Below are 17,834 nucleotides of genomic sequence, written 5' to 3' on the forward strand. Positions count from 1 at the left end.
TCAGAGCAACATGTTCATAATCAGCAGTTTTTATTACAAAATTTGTTCTTTTCAGTGTTTAGTATGACCGTATTGTTTAATTTTAAAGCTCTTTAAGTTATGAAAACAGAAGCAGATATATAGTGAACATAGATTGCATGCATGACATTTCTTGTAGTGGGTTTTTTTGTTAGTGGCTCTTAACTAGGCTGGTCTCATATAAAAAATTAAACAGAAGATATGTACATACACTTGCACACAGTATGTAATGTGATGTTGTATAGAATTTGTATGCTACATACAAGAGCAGTATCTACTGGATATGTAGTTAAGGTTTTTTTTTTCTTACGGGTACAAAATAGATTAAGCTATATACTGAGATAGCTCTATAAATTGGGGTAGCTAGACTTAATTTATTGCTGATTTATGTTAGGTAAGTGTGACCACCCTCAAGCTGTAGCCCTTGGCCATACTACTGCCCTCTGGCAGAGAGGAACTTGACTTGCTCTCCCAGCCATGTGATAGCTCACAAAAGGGTGGGCAAAATACAGCCCACAGGCCGGATCCAGCCCAAGAAATGATTTTACCTGGCCTGTGGCTGCTCCTGTGAAGGAGAATTGTATCTAGCCCACAGCTACCCTGGCTTTTGGTGCCTCTCACCCTTCCCCTTCCCCAAGCCAGCCAGCTGCAGGAGCAGCAGCAGGAGGCATTCCCTTCCCCTCCTCAGCTGGCCCTGCCTCTCCTGCCCCCCAGCCCCCAGTGTAAGCTCCAAGACAGGGGGCACCTAGCTCCTGACCAGGCTTCTGCGTGGCAAGGCTGTCTGCTTCCTGCTTTGACCCTGCACCTAGTGAATCAAAGCCCGGGTAAAGTTCAAGAGGAAGAGGGCCAGGAGCTGTGGGATATCCAGGCTCTGCCAGGCTGGGGCCTTTTAGGGGCATGGGCACCAGTGCCATGCTGTGTTCCCACATGCCACTTTAGGCTTCACCACATTCGGTACATCTAAAGCAGCTGGTGTGGCTCCTGCTTGACCCTGAGTCCTTGACACATTGCTGGGCTGGGCCAGTGTTGTGCTGTATTCCATTATGCTGCCTTTGGCCATGTGGGTGCAGCTGGCCTGGCTCCTTTAGTTTCTCTGGTATCTGTCTCCCACACTTTCTCACCACTCTTCCTTGAACTGTCTCAGTTTAATGGTCCTGACCCTTGAATATGCAGGCTTCTTCGTAAAGATAATCCTTAAATATTATTCCCTTACCAAAAATGTGGCTTGTTTCCTTTGAAAGGCTATTAGTTGGTCCCCCAGTGTCACTGTAGGTTTGCTCATGTCTTATCCAGGGTGGGGCCTAGCTCTGGGTCCTTTGGATACAGAATAACTGACAATGCCTCTTTCTTTTTCCATGGTTTTAACATGTTCTCACGGTATATTTGTCTTTGCTTTTTCAAGCAATCTGATTTCATAATCCACAGGTCCTGTTCACCTAATGACTTCATAAGGCCCTTGCCATTGGGCCAGCAATTTTGATTCCTGATCAGGGAGTAATGTTAAGACCCTAACCCCCACTTCAAACTACTGGTCCCAGGCTTGTCTATTGTAGGAGTCTTCTTGCCTCCCTTGAGTTTTCTACAAGTTCTCTTTTGCTAATTCTCATATGACCTTTTATGTAAAATTGCTGCCCTCATTGGTAGGGCTGTGCGAAGCTTCAGTTGCTGATTTGATTTGGAGGAGATTTGATCTGATTTGGAGGCTAAATCTCTGAATCTAAATTGAATTGGGAGACCAGTTAAAAGGTCCGAATTGATTCAAAATCTCCAAATTGATTCAGAAAAGATTCAGAGATTCGGGCAGTCCCTGCTCACTGCTGCAGGGAGTGAACCTGAGTTGCATGCTGGTTAGTAGGGGGCCGGGATGGAGGAGGAGGGAGGGGACCATGGGGGGACCCCAACCAGGCCCCATTCCCTGCCTGCTCCCCCAGCCCCGCTGAGTGCCCCTCAACCCCCACCTACTCTCCCAGCCCTGTCAATAGCTGCCCTGCCCAGCCCCAGCATCCTGGTGCTTAAAAAAAAAACCACAAAAAAACAAAAAACCTTCACTTACTGGCTGCTGCAGCAGCTGTTGGGACCTCTGGGGGCTTGTGGCAGAGCCCCCCTATGCAGTTCAGGGCAATGGGGGGCAGCAGGGATTGCCCACCCATCTGGCAGGAGCCAGTGAGTGTGGGGCTTTTTATTTTTTGTAAAGTGACAGGATGCTGGGGCCGGGGGGGGGGGGGGGGGAAGGGGGGGAGGCAGCCATTGATGGGACTGGGAGAGCAGGCAGGGGATAGGGCTTGTTCAATACAGAGATTTGGCCGATTTGGCAGTGGCTAAATCTCTGAATTAGATTCGGTCGAATTGATTCAGGACAGTGATTCGAATCACCAAATCGAATCACTGTCCCCTGAATCGGCTGAATCCAAATCCAAAGCAAATACTAGCCACTTCACACAGGCCTACTGGCTGGACAGTATTTCCCTCAGTTAGTCAACCCTTGTGAAAAATGTTAATAGTTCCCCCACAGACTTAGGAGCTGTAACTGCTTGCATTGGAACCACTTCTGGATAACTAGTTTCATAGTCCAGTAGAAATAGGATATATTGGTACCCTGCAGCACTCTTTTCTACGGGACCCATGATGTCTGTTGTGACCTGCTCAAAGGGCAGTTCTGGCATCAGAATATGTGCGGCCACTGGGGATTTCCCAGGGGCCCCAAGCTGACAGTCTGGGGAGGACTTGCAGAATCTGGCTACATCTGTATGAATGCCATGCCAAAAAAGCTTCAATAGCAACTGTTCTTTGGTCTTGTCCTCATAGGCAACTTATGAACTATTTTCATCAGTGCCCTTCTATACATTTTTTGGATTATAAGTTGCTCTGTCTCTTCCCCAGATACTGACTATATCAATGTGGAATAACACATCCTTGTGTACTTCAAATCAGGGGTAGATCTGCATCAGTTAAGGTCGTTGCACCTCCCCTTTGAGTTTTGCTAAATGCTTCTTTTAGATTTTGTTAAAGTTGACTGCTCTCTTGACTGCTCAACCCTTAATTGACTCTGGTTGATGATATTTCTTACATCCTTACCTCTGGGTCCTATTGTTCTTCATGCAGATGAGTTAGACCCTGCTCCCTCCAATTCCCCTCTTCCTCCTATCTTGGTTCCTCTGCCTCATCTACTTGTCCTTGCCCTATGAGGCCTTTAGTTTGTTTTTCAGGGGCACCCCCCTCTTTGGGCTTTATTTTATGGTGTTTCCTCATCCTCCCCTTGCCTTGGGGCTCTCTGGGGGTCTTCTCCCAAGATCCTCCCTAGGAGCTTCTTGAAACTGAGACATTCTCTTTCCAGCAAGACTAGGTAAGGCAGCCCATCTACCAAACACACTGATATTTCATGGGTTCACCCTTCCGTAGTCATCTGAGCATAGGTCCTGGATGTCCACAGGTGACATAGCATACCTGCACTGGCATCCCCTGAGCACTGGACAGTCACAGATCATAGTCATCCACTACACTTTGCCCATTGCAACTTTGATGTAATCTTGAAAGATAGGAGGCTGCATCTAATTTCTATGTGGCTGTGATCAGATCTCTATCATGTGTTTCCTGACTGGGGCCTTCTGCAGGGGTCCACCTCCCATACATCCTACTCCCTTACCTCCCATTGATAAGTTGAGCTATTATCCTTTAGGATTTGACTCCCAAAAAAGGAACAGAAAACTAGTAAGTACCAAAAGGAAATAAACAAGAAAAAACATCCATCCTCTAAAGAGTTGTCATGCCCCTTCTTCCAAATACTGCTTCTCAGTCATTCTCTATTAGTAGTTCCCAAATCCCAAATTAATTGCTCTGGTACTATCTGCTCTACCTCTCCAGCTGTTCTCGCTTCTGGGTGGAGCCATTCCAGGCATCATCTTGGAGCATCTGGTTCAATAGTAAGGGTCTTTTGTTGTCCCTGGTTTTTGGAGCCCAGGATTTTTGCCAGTATGTTTCTTCAGAAATCTTTTAGCAAGGTCAGTATAACCACGTTCACCTTCTCATAGTCCCTGGCATCATCACAGGGCAGGGCTTTGAACACTGCTTGTTTCCTCCATCAGTAGCATCCCCATTCAGGGGCCCAAATGTCTTTACTCCACTAGGTAGCCATTGCTGCCAGTTTGAAGGCCTCAAGGAAAGTCTCCGGATTATCTTTTCAGGTCAGCTTTTCAGGTGTAAAATTACTAAGCTCTTTCCACACATTCTCCTCTGGCACTGACCCCTCTAGTTTCTGAGCCATGATCTATTTGATCAGCTTCTGCTGTTTTGTGAGTCTCTTCTTGTTGTAGTTGCATCTTTAACATCCCCCCTGTCCTGACCTCATGCCTCTGGATTACTTGAAACCATCCCTGTTGATTCTTTTGTGCTTCCTCCATTTCCTGCTGCCATTGTGCCATTTTATTGGCTTGCTGCTGGGGAAGTATCTTTAATATAGATTCCATTTCTCCAGCCCCAGGGTCCTTATTTTCCCAGGGTTTAAATTCTTCAATCTTCCTTAAAGAGGGGATTACTTCCCTGACTGCCTTACCAGCCAACGCACCAAATTGTGAATGCCCTCATGCTGTAGCCCTAGGACGTACTAGTGACCTCCAGAGAGAGTCTAGAGGAGATGAATTTGGCTTGCTCTCCCAGACTGTGATCTTTCCTGCCACACCTTGTTCTTCCAATGGTTACAGGCCATCAGTGCACTTGGGGAGAGGGATGACTAATATTTACTCTCTGCAAAGCAGCCCCTTGTGCCTAGCTTGCCCACACAACAGCCCATCAGGCCTAGCCCACCCTGCAGTGTCCCAGGGCCTGACTCACCTGCACCACAGTTTCCCAGGACCTGGTTTGCTCAGGTCTTACCTGCTTGTGGTTCTGCAGCTGATTGGTATTTCAGTTACCACAGCTCTTGCCTCTATGCTGCTTCCTCCCTCACTGCCTGGATACTGTGGTCGTGCCTCTTATATACTCCCTGAAGGACATGTGGCCTTTACCCTAGGCTGGCATCTTTAAATATACAGGAGCCTCTTGGAAGGTAGGGGTTCCCTATTAAAGCAAGGAACTAGTTGGAATTTTGGTAGTTGTCTTAAGAAAGGTTTGAAATAAGCAAGGGTCAGAGCTGAATAAATACTTGTATGTGAATATTCATTGAAATGAAAACTTGAGTACCCACCAGCTTTATTTGTGTTCTCTTTTCATGAATATTCTAGTGGCTGAATTTTCTAGCAGGAATGTTAGTAGAATTTGTGACTTAAGTGCACATTCTTAACAGTAAATTTTCAACCCAAGAGCAAACTATTCCTACTTACTATACAAATGCAGTCAGGGAACAGGAATAATGCCATTTGACCTTCATGTCCGGTCAACGTTAGCTAACATAGTTCAGATACTAAATAAAACTCACCACAATATGTTGCAGAAATTGTACTGGCCAAGAACTATTTGAGGGAAAATTGCAGAAAATAAATTTGGACAATGAAGAAAAATATAGGACAATTTTCAATTGTATATGGATAATTATTGAGCAAACGAGTCACAGGCTATTCCAAATAGTTCTGATTGTTGTCTGTTAAGAAACAATTGCTAAGAAACAGAAATGTTGTTTTATAATAAACCAAATCTGAGATACATTGCTAACTGAAACCATCCACTAGCATGTCTAATCTCTGTGTCATTGTTCAATTTTACATCTGGGAATCAGAAAGTTGGTCCTGACAGTTTTACCAGATGAAAAGATTCTGGATCTTTAAAGATAGGCAAGGATGTGCACAAGTTTATGGTAGCCATTAGGATATACTTTCTTTCATCATTAGATTGTTGTTGATTACAATTAGGAAACTTATAGCTTTGAAATTATCTTTTTTATGACCTTGCAGTAGTTTAAAAGCAATACCTCATTGATTAAATAGGTTTTAGTTCATGCTTCCTTATACTTAATGATCTGAAAACATATTACCCTGATTTACACATAAAATCATGCTGAAAAGCATGTGGCATTCACTAGAATATGTGTGTTTAAGTAGAATTAAATTAGCACTGAGAGTTATTAAAGAAATCTTCCATACCATTGTCCATTGGACTGTGATCCATACTGAAATGAATAATAAATGAACCAGTGCATATGAGGAAAGGACTGATATATATATATATATATATATATATATATATATATATATATATAGGACATTCTATAATCCATATTTACCTTTTCATTATGTTTTATTATAATGACTCTTGAGTGCAATAACATTCTAACCCATAATGGTATATTCTGAGTACAATCGTTATTTTACAGTGGGCCACATCCTGTGCTGTTACTCAGGCAACATTCTCACTGCAAGAATTCTGGGCCCACTACAATCAACTGGACCTTTGCCTTTTGCCCCTTGACTCCATGGGAATTTTGCTCACCCAAGATTTAACTTGGCATGATTATGCATAACAAATCAGAAGCCAAATGCTGGTCTTATTTATACTTACATATAGTTCATATGAACTAAATGCATAACAGGATTTGTCTCTGTTAATTGTCTTTTAATATTCACAGTTTCTGACCGATGAAATTAAAAAAGGTATAGTGTCCAGCTATAATTAAAAAAAAAAGAAAAGTTCCCACCCCCAGCACTGTACTGAAGTTTTGAACTGGACCCAATGAGGTCCTGCATTATGCTGCACATAACAATTTGAGATCCTAGTAAACATTACCTTGTGACCACTCAGAACATGTTCTAACAGTATGGTAATGCTTACTGCGATCTAAATAAAACATGTGCTAAGTGTCCTGTGCGACAAGGCAGTTATTAAGTGCAGTTAAAATGCAAGGAGATGCATGTACATGTGATAAGTGCCCTTGTGGCATTGCAAAGTTACTGGTCTTTCAGACGAGAGTTATTTCCTAACATGTACTAACTTTAATAGGTCACTACATTCCAGTGATTTGCAGCTGTTGCAAGTGAACATGTGACAAGGCCCCTAAGTGACTACACTAATGGTCGTTGTAGGAAAGGTGCAACATTTGGAGTGCTAACACATTTGAAGGGCCTTGAATTGAGGGTTGGGTATCTCCAGAGAGAACGTTGCCTAGTAAGGCAGTGTGGTCCCTTGAAAAGGTTTCCCTCCACAAGTTGCTATAGTATTCAGTAGCATGAGGGGTTGAGACCTAATATATAAAGATTAATTTATAGCCCTCTAATGAGTGAAAAAATGTAGCCTTAACTTTTCCAGGAGCACAGAAAAACTCTGCTGCCCAAAAATAGGCACTGTGGGGAATATATTGTAGAGAATGATCAAAAGGACAATAAATCAGGCAGAAAGGTAGAGGAAAACTGAGGATTAAGTCTCAGAAGTCACAAAAAAAAATCATTGCTAATAAAAAGTCACTTTTTCTGGTTTCTTTGCCAATTTTCATCTAATGCAGGGATGTCTAGCTTCTGAGTGACTGGGAGCCACTGACCCCACAGGGCTGCACACCATGCAATGTGGGTTGCCTCCACTGTGCTACGTGGTGGGCATCCCTGTACCACTACATGGAAGCCCACTAAGTCCCCCAAAGCCTGATGGCCATGGAATCCCTTGGGCTTGCAAGCTGTGCTTTCCTACCATGCCTCTGTAGGTAGAGGCAGGCTGCTGAAGATGGAGGAGGGAGAGGAGCCTGGAGACTCTGGTAGGACCATTAGGAGAGCAGTGGGGGGAATGATGTCTGAACTGGGAGCCTAAGGGGCCGCGTGCACGCCACGGGCCGCTAGTTGGACAGCCCTGATCTAACATGTCATTGTTGTGTTTCATTTTTGTTTGAAATGGGTTGTGCATTAATAAACCAAATGCTGTCAAGGATTTTAGTCTAACAACTCCTGAAGGGAAGGTATGATTTAGTAGGAGTCCTTTGAGTTTACTCAAAATATTAAAATGAGTTGTACTGCTAAAACTCAGAGCTTAAAAAAATCTCTTAGAACTAAAGAATATATTTTATCTGAGTTCTTGGCTAGAATTGCAATGCAAGTTCAAGAGTGCTTAAAAAGAAATGTAAAAAAAATAAAAACTGAATTCAAATGTTAATCTATAAATACGAAACTTTCTTTTGACCCTTAGCCCGTAGTGGTCCAGAGTTACTAATGGGGTTAGGGTTTCAACTCTTAATGGGACTTAGTGCATTAGTGTTTTGTATGCATGGAATTCAGCATTCAGTTTAATAAGTGGTTGACATTGGTGATGTCCCTTAATTTGCTTAAATCTAATTGGCTCTTTTATCAGTCAAACCTGTATGGATTGGCAATTGATCAGAAAGGGTCAGCCATGACTGTGCATGTAGTTAAATGATGGAAGCACCAGTTAAAGTCACTGTTGCATAATAATAAGCTGAAACTGGGAGAACAAATGATCTTAGAGTCGGAAGGCAAGGGAAAGCAGAGAAGTTTTGCAGGTTGTTCAAGTTCAGAACAAAGGCATTATGGAGTGTATAAATTTTAAATACACTGCATTTTGCCTCAAGACTTAAAGCTTTTTTTTACAGATGAACTGAAATCTTGTCTGAAACTGTCTTTGTTACATCAAAGAACTGCACAGAAAGCTAAAAGAGACAGAAGAAGCATAAAAGGGCATAGTTTAAAATGATTAGTGACAAATTTCATACTGCAGAGGTAGAAACAGATTTTTTCTGAGTTTTATATTTTTTCTGAAAAGAATAAATTCGTTCTATTTATCATGTCCTAAACTGCTTTGGTAGAAGTTGTAAAAATAATGTATAAACCAAGGCTTGCCACCAGCTTCAGTACGTAATCTAAAAAAATACTGGAGAACAAAACTGTTTAAAAATTAATTAATTTTGCTATCTGGTATCAAATGGTATTAAAGGGCACAAAATATAAACTGTAAAAACTAAAAAAATATTTCCTTTATTCCATAGTAACTTTTATTTCCTAATGGTATCTGTTTTTATGATATGGAGTGCACAAAGGTCCTGGTCAAGATTGGGGCCACATTTTGCTAGGTGCTGTAGAAAGAGGAAGATGCAGTCACTGCTACAAGTGAGACAAAGGCTGCCTCTTGTGTTTGTATGTGTACAAGGCTGAGCTTGGACCTCTAGGTATTACTCTAATGCAAATAATAAGTTATAGTACATACATAGGAACAAGGTGATCCTGGTGATGGAAGACACATTGCATATCAATTCCCTGTCCTATTATGTAGATATTTCTTTTATTTAGGTTGCAAATAGTTTGAGATTTTTTTTTGTGGTTGCTTGGGAGACATGGGAGTGATTAACCAAGAGAGAAAGGGATTGTAGCAATATAAGGAGAACTGAGGAAGAGGGAGCTAAAAGAAGAAAGGTGATTGGATGGTGATGGCAGGGTGAGAAGTACAGCAGAGAGAGTGAGTGGTGCAGGACAGCTTCTGAGTTGCGGTGGCAGAGGAGGGGCAGAACAAAGGGGAATCAATCACCAATGTAACAAGATAGAAAATAAGGAAAAAATCTGGAGTCCCAGATATTATCAGGAGGCCATAAAAGCTCCATCGGCTATATCCCCTGCAAAGAGGAAGGGGCCAGTGGTCTGGTGCTTCATCTGGGTGTTTCCTAAATATGCAGTATATGGTGAGGTTACAATGACTTGGAAAACCCTGATTTTATTTGTGGTTCAAATCTCTTGCCTACTGTTCCTATTCTCCATGCACCAGGGGGAAGGGAGGCCACTGTCTAATTAAAAAGTATAGCTTTATAAGCAGTGAAGACTATCTCTTTAATTGTTTCCATAACTTGTAGAATTTATTACTACTTTATATTCTGTATCCATGATTTTCAAGACAAAGAAGTGTAGACTTGTGAGAGATTTCAATTTCTTTACTGGGTTCATAAGCACTCCACCCTTCACTGGGTGTCTTAGGATCTCTATGGCATACAACTGTCTACATACACAACCTATTCCATAGTTTCATAGTTTGTAGGGTCAGAAGGGACTTGAGCAGATCATCTAGTCCGACCCCCTGCCAAGGCAGGAAAGAGTACTGGGGTCAAACGATCCCTGCTAGGTGTTCATCCAGTCTCCTCTTAAAGACCCCCAGGGTAGGAGCCAGCACCACTTCTCTTGGAAGTTGGTTCCAGATCCTAGCCGCCTTGACTGTGAAGTAGCACCTCCTGAGATCTAGCCTGAATCTACCCTCTGCCAGCTTGTGGCCGTTATTTCTTGTCACCCCTGGGAGTGCTTGGGAACAGGGACTCCCCCAATGCTTGCTGGTCCACCCTGACTAGTTTGTAAATGGCCACTAGATCCCCCCTCAGCCTTCTCTTGTGGAGGCTGAAGAAGTTCAGGTCCCTTAGCCTCTTCTCGTAGGGCCTGCCCTGCTGCCCCCTGATCATGCGGGTGGCCCTCTCTGGACCCTCTCAATGCTGTCCACATCCCTCCTGAAGTGCGGCACCCAGAACTGGACACAGTACTCCTACTGCGGCCTGACCAGTGTCACATAGAGTGGGAGGATCACCTCCTTGGACCTGCTTGAGATGCATCTGTGGATGCATAACAAGGTGTGGTTGGCCTTCCTGCCGGCCCATGTTCATGTTGGCATCAATAATAACTCCAAGATCCTTTTCTGCTTCTGCACTGATGAGAAGGGAGTTCCCCAGCCTGTAGGTATGCTGCTGGTTCTTCCTCCCCAGGTGCAGCACCTTGCACTTGTCAGTGTTGAACCCCATCCAAGAATTGAAAAGTGAGTCGACATATGTTCATCCCTTGATAACCAAGTACCATTAGGGCCAGGAATACAGAATCAATGGGTGCCTATACATTTGCAGGGAGGCTGCTCTGACACACTGTAATTGCAGCATGTCAGAGCAGACTCAATTATTTGAGTCTGCTGGAGCGTGGTAATTACTATGCTCCAGCAGACTCCAGCATTACATGTATCAGTGTCCTTGCACAGAAAAGTTTGATGAGCTTTAGTTAAAGTGCCCCTGCCAGCATTTTTTACCATGGGGATGCTGATACACGTGACACTCCAGGTGCTTTAATTTAAAGTTCCCCCCACTAACTCCTGGAGCATGTCATAAAGGGCATTTATAGACTTGCAACCCCTATTTATTTAGGGTGTGTGGAGATATTACACTTAAATTGACCTAACTTGGGTTAGGTTGATTCAAATGCTGATCTGTACAGATGTTCATGAAGTTAGATTAGGCAAAAAATGGCTGGCCTGATCTAAATTCTGATGGTCATTTTTCATTGGCTTTCCCCAGGAGGTGTCTTATTTTTCAGTTGGCCTTAGACTGAAATAACAAATCATTCTGAATTTTCCAGGACAACCCTGAACATTAGGGCTTGGCCCTCAGTGTTCCCAAAGCATCCCCTAAAATTAAACTTCTGTCCTAAATTTGAAAAATTGGTCCCAGATTGATTGATTGAACCCCTCCATGTATTCATATAGCATGAGGTGCTGGCCTGCTGAATCTGCTGAGAGGGCTCAGTAGGATGCAACCTGGCCCTGTGTAAATGCTGACCTACTACTTTGGCAAGCAAGGTTCTTTGGGTAGATGTGATGTCTTTTATTAGACCAACTGAGTAGTTGGAAAAAAAGTTCTTTGCAAGCTTTCAGGTACAATCACCCTTCTTCAGGCCTATGTTCTTAGACCAACACAGCTATCACCAAAAACCTGACATACTACTTTTGTTTTTCTCCTGAACAAGCAGCAATGTAGCTGCTTTCAGACATGTTCATGCAGAGCTATGCCCAGGCAAAGTACTCTTGTTTCTCAGCAAAGTTCATTAGTCCCAGTAGCATAACATGGGTTGGTCAAGCAGGACATGTGCCCTGGGTACCGCCTAAGGGAAGGGGTGCCAGAAGGATAGGAAGGAGGGCCACTCTACCCTCTTGTGTCATGCTCCATTTTCACCTTCTAGTTGCAAGATGCAGCTGGCACAGGCAGTGTGTGTCATGGAGTGCAAGGAATTCTGGGAATCATAGTTTTGTGGACTGACAGTGAAGTTGCTGCTGATTTGGGAAGAATTGACCCCATTTTTTGCCATTAAAATCAGCATTTTTGTTGCCCTCTCAACCTGGGCTTCAGCAGTAAAAACAAAAATAAAAATAAAAATTGGAAAAAGGGTAGGGGTGCTTGCTGCTCCTCCTACATGCTGTATCATGTAAGGTATGGGGGAAGGAGGTGGGGGGAAGCATAGGAGAGGACTTTCCTGGGTGCGTTCTTCCTATGTTACACCTCTGATTAGCCTGCTATTATGGCTAAGTACAGATGTTCAAAAAGCCCATGGAGGAAGTGCTGTAACTTACTGCATTTTACTTAAAGTGCAATAAGCTAGAGCCGGAGTCAATGGAACAGATGTTCAGGGTTCGGTGTGGGGAGGGAGGGGGGAGCTCACAGCCTGCACAGACTGGCCACTGGGGATGCACCCAGATGCTATCACTGCTTCCCCCTGCCACTGAATTGCCACTGATTCCTTCCAATGCTGAAAGCCACCACTGAATTACCATCGACACTGCAGCTTCAAGGGTTGGATAAAACTGAGCAGTGGGCTGGGTCTGGCTTGTGGATCATAGGTTGCCAGCCCCTGGTGTATACTACTTCCAGTTTTAGAAGTCTGTGGAGTACCCAGCATTGTATTCCAGTTTTTACTGCCTGGAAATTGGTCACTGCACCTCAGGGACAGAGCTGTATCTTCAGCTGCACTTCTGCAAATAGGTATCCCCTGAAAGGCTATGTTTTCAGACTCACAGAAGGCACACTTCTTGAAGCTGAAACCAGTCAGGGGCTTAGGTACCCCATAGAGTAAGGCATTTTCAAGTTTATTCTGAATTTGGCTTTGCTTCATCAACCCGATGTTCTAGAAGTTGAAGGTTGTCATGATGCAATGTTACTCTATCCATGCCTCTTTCATTTTAACCCCACCTCTGACAGTTTTCTGTCCGATCCCTTCCTTGTTTGGGGTCTCTGAAGGGGCTGAGGTTTTCTGTATACTAGGGAATCACTTCATAGCTGGTTGCGTCAGCTTTTAGGCTATGTTGTGACTGAAAAAGCAGTTGAAGCATCTACATCAAGGAGACGGTCAAAGATCTGGTCCAAAGCCTACAGTGGTCTATGGCCTGGAAGAGAATGGATATTTGTACAGGTACAGGAAGTGTAGATGAGAGAGAGGATGCTGAACAGCAGCTCAAGCTTGTACATTATCTGTAAGGGTGCAGTTAACCTCAGTGCAGGTGGCTTGCTCTGGGTCTCTGCACAGCTTTAGCCCCTCGGTTGAGTCTTAGGCAGTGCATTGAGTCTTTTGTAGATAATCTGCACTAGAGTGGATTTGGAAGTAAATAACCAGAACTTGGCATAAAAACAGAAAAATATGTATATGTAAGTACAGAAAACAGACTGTTGTGGGATTTAGAACATACCATACTTTAAAATGACAACCTCTCACCCCATAAACCTGTTGTCAGTCCTGTTTCAGTTGTATACAAAAAAGTGCACAGTTTAGGTGATGTATGCATTTTTATATAACCTTAAGCCTATTCATGTACTGTTTTTTATTCTGAGTAAATCTTACTAAGACTGTTCAGTACTCTTAATAAAGTCAAAATACCTTATGGTAAACTAGTCATGCTTCTTCTGTCGATGAAATTTTACAATAAAAAGCTATTTCAGTTCCTAATGAAAATATACCAAAGGTGTTTGAAAAATCGCTTCATGAATTTGTCTTTTAAGCTGTTTCCAGGCATATGCAAGTTGTGGAGGTGGGAATCCATTTTTATGTTGTGGCACTCGCATGATTTGAGCTCCTTTCCTACAAAGCTGCCTTTATTATATTTCATTTTGACAACTCGTGCTGCTCAAGTTTCCACAATAATGTCATCTTCATAAACACTAAGCAAAGGCATATTTCTGTTTTTTGTCGTTTACTTTGTGTACTTCTTGCACTGAGGCATCCTGATTACAGAAGCTTTTCTACTGATTATAACACATTTGAGTAAAGCACCAACTTTTGAGCTCCTGAGCGCAGACAAGAGCTCTTTGAAGTTCCTCTGCTTGCAATGGACTTTGCAAGCCTCCAGCAAAGTTCTGCCAGCCTAACACGTTTACATATTCTCATGTGGTTATATATAAAAAAAAAAAAAAAAAAAGAGAGAGGAAAAAAATATTAAGGGACTCTCTTAAGAGCTTCCTGAGGGCAAGAATAGGGTGGGAGGGGATATCAAAATCACTACTTTTTCTTCTCTTTACCAGGGGACAAATATAGAGGTATTGTTTCTTAAGTACCCTTGCATTTAAAGTGCTCTTGCCTTTCCACTTCTCTCCTTTCAGGTTAAAAATAACCCCTATTTGGCTGCCTTCTGTGTAGTTTGAAAAATAAATCTGAAATTGAAACAAAAAGTCTTAAACTTTTATTTGGGGTTTTAAAAGTCTCTGCCGAATGTACGCTTTATTTGCTTAAAAATACTTTTCTTTATTTCAGAGTCATTTTTGTCCTTGGATTTTGACCTTTCCTTCTCCATTTCTCATTGCCTTTCTGCTCATAAAGGAGCCTCTTCAATGCAATTCTCTTTGGACTAGCTGAATGGGCATGCAGGAAGGGGTGAAGTAACTTTTTTCTTTTCAGAGAAGGGGGAAGTAAGGGAAAAATCTATCACCATCTGAGCCACAGTTCATTTTTTTGATCTGCTTATGCCATAGCACAGTTATGTGCTGCTTCTTTCTTATAACAGAGGATATTAGTGTTCTAGCCTTTTGTGATTCCTACAAGTAGCAGTGGGTATAATTTTTTTCCTCATTGTTTCTTTCTTGAAATATTTTGGGGTGTGCCTATACAAATGTGCATGTTTTCATGTGTATATTTTTCTATATGCATTATGTATACATATCATATAATATAAATATGTTTGCTTCATACATATTTGTGGTCAGGACAGTACTTCCACCTGTAAACCTTTGTGTTTGCATGCACTTCACCATCTCTGCTGACAAAAACAAAAAAAAAATCCTGTCCCTATCTCCCATCTTGTAAAAGTAAGAGGGAAGAAGAGGAGTAAGCTCATGTGGCAGTGGCATCATTCAGTATTGAAAAAGCAATGATTACAGGTGTCCCTCGCCAGCCACAGTTTTGCCAATGACTGTTTTATGTATCCATGCTTCAGAGAAGGGGTGGTGGGGCAAGTAAAGTCTGAAAATACCTCCCACGGCCCCTCTGGCCCCGCTCATGCCTCTCATTCCCTCCCCCCACCTGCCTTGCTGGTGCCCCTCACCCCCCACCCGCAGCCCCTGTGCTCCCAGCTCTGTCGGTTTTGCCAAGCACTGTTTTGCCAAGCACAGGAACTTTCAGGAACCTAACCCCTGTGGTTGGCGAAGGAAACCTGTATTACTATTTATATCGTGATAGGCTATGGAAAGAGAGGGAACATGCATCGAGAGAGGGAGAAGGTAATGTTAACAATATGTTTGGATATTGCACAGTGATTCATAACTGTTATTGCTGTGTCCCAGCTTCACCTACCAAACTACAAACCCAGGGAAAAAAATGCAATTCCTTCTTTTTTGTAATTCCTTCCTTCTCCAAAGAGTTGAGTGCTACAACCCTATCTCAAGCAGCTTCTCTTGGAAATAAATACAGGAAATAAATGTTGTATGAGAACTTAACCAAAAGACTCCTGCTGCCTTCAGTGTCAGTTAGGCAGCTAAAAACTCTCCACAGTGGTTTGGACACTTTGTCCTTAGAGCCAGCAATATGTTCTCTATTTGGAAAAAAATACAATAAAGAAAACTGGAGTGACTATTCTCACAATATTTCCCTTTTCATCACTGAATGTTTTATCCCATATTCAGAGTTGACTGTAATGTTGCTTATGTCTTAGCAAGTAGAGCCAGAACTAAGGAAGGGCAACTTTCTAATTTCATCATTAGGGTGTCTACACACTTTTAGTCATCAATGGCATTCTACTTCACTTGTGTAACAGTCTGAATCTCTTCATGAATTTCTTTACTCATCACATTTCTGTCCTGCAGGTCTAAGCTACTCTTATCTGCAAGCCACTGAAGCATCCCAGTCAATTTAAGTTAATTTTCAATTCATTTTCACCATATCGATGCATATACATCAATAAGCATCTTGTGTAGACATGGCCACCTTCACATTTGTGGTACAGTCCTAACCATCAGGCCTTAGGCTTACACAGAGCTGATAACATTCTTTTCTTGAAGCTAGGCTCCTAGGCAGCCAAGAGGGAAAGATTCATGGGATCGGTGAATAAGCAAGAATAGTTGGCCAGGGAAACAGACACTGTTCGCAAAGGGAGCAAGCCCTTCCTTCTGGTGTCTGTGCGTTTTGCTTTGGAGAAACCTCATAAACATCATTTAGAGTATAGAGTAGGTTTCTTCAGCTCTGCACACAGCTGAAACTTCCTCCCATTGAGACTGTAATCTATGGCACTACTGTACTATTTGGAAAGCCTTGTTGTGGGAGTCCACCCTACAGTTCTTCATGCAGGAAAGCCTTTTTGGAAGACATTACTGTAGTAGGAAGGAGTGCCCCATTTGAAAAGTATAAAATAAAACATTTTCCTTTCAGAAAAATACAGCACCGAATATGCAATATTCAGTTTTCTTCAGCTGTCTATAACTACCACACCCCACCAGCCTACTCTTTCCACTGTCAGATCTGTTTCCTGAAATCACACTTTCCCCCTGATACCTTTGACAAGGCATTCATCTTACACAGCTGGTTGGAGTAACGTATTGGCAATAAATTTGTTTTCAGAGTAAATCTCCTCTTACTTGCATTGAGCTACTCCACTGGGTCAGATCCTTCCATCCATTACTTCAGTATCAAGGTCACATCTTGCATTAAATAGTCATAGGATAAATTGCACATGCAGCCTTGAGCAGGAGCTGGAACCCAGAACCATACCTACCCCTCTGGGACACAGTCAAGGTCCTTCTGGCTTGCTTTCTCTGTAGCTCCATGACACTTTCTTTCTGAGTCACCCCTTTAGCCTCCACCCTGAGTCTGATACCTTGCCCTCCCAGTGAGCTGCCTTCAATAGGAGGGAATGGAAGGTGTTCACAGGTAAGCGTGTATTATAACTTGGTGTTTAGAGCATTCTACTGGAAGATAGAAGGTATAGATTCAAACCTCCTGAGGCCAAAGGATGCCTATAGAATAGGTCTTCTTTATCCTAGACAAATGTTGTAGTCAGGTCCTGAGGTCTCTGTTTTATACCGTTGGTAATAAGTAGTTTTGCAACAGGATGGGCTCGTCTTGGCATACTACTGAGACAGTCAGTACCATAGCAAGGGGGGGGGGGGGGGAGTCGGGAGCAAGGGGGACAACCGCCCTGGGCACCAAAGCAAAGGGGCACCAACAGGCACTGCCTAGCTGGGGTGGAGCATGGAACGGAGCTGCGAGCCGCTTGTTTAGGGGCCACCATGATGTGGGGAGAGTGGCTCCTGCTGCTGCGTAACACTCCCAGGCAAGCATGGGGAGGAGTGTGCCCCCCGGATCTGTGCACGTGGCGAGGGCAGGCTGCCACTGCAGGCTTGCCTTGGACACCAAACTTCCTTGCTGAGGTACTGGAGACAGTGTATAGTTTGCTTATCCCCTGGGTAAAATAAGATCCACTTCTGAAGGCACCTAAATGCTGCCCATTGAAATGAATTAAATGATTCTGCAGGGTGAAAAAGAACATGCTTCTGCAAGCACACTAGGCTCTGAAAAAAATAGAACTGCATATTTCCATGGGTGAAATAGACACCCTCCCTATGGCTCTGTACTGCAAGGAGCAGTACATGGTTTCATTGCCTCAGGAGAAGACCAAGAATCTGATTGTGACTG

The 17,834-nt window shown here is 43.1% G+C and overlaps 1 protein-coding gene across 1 annotated transcript in view; it reads left to right on the forward strand.

The window, feature by feature from the left end:
- Positions 1-17,834, forward strand: part of USH2A (usherin) — a 642,051-nt gene that overhangs the window by 378,081 nt on the left and 246,136 nt on the right. The window lies entirely within an intron of this gene.

This window comes from Alligator mississippiensis, chromosome 1, assembly GCF_030867095.1.
Source record: "Alligator mississippiensis isolate rAllMis1 chromosome 1, rAllMis1, whole genome shotgun sequence".
Classification (NCBI taxonomy): Eukaryota; Metazoa; Chordata; order Crocodylia; family Alligatoridae; genus Alligator; species Alligator mississippiensis.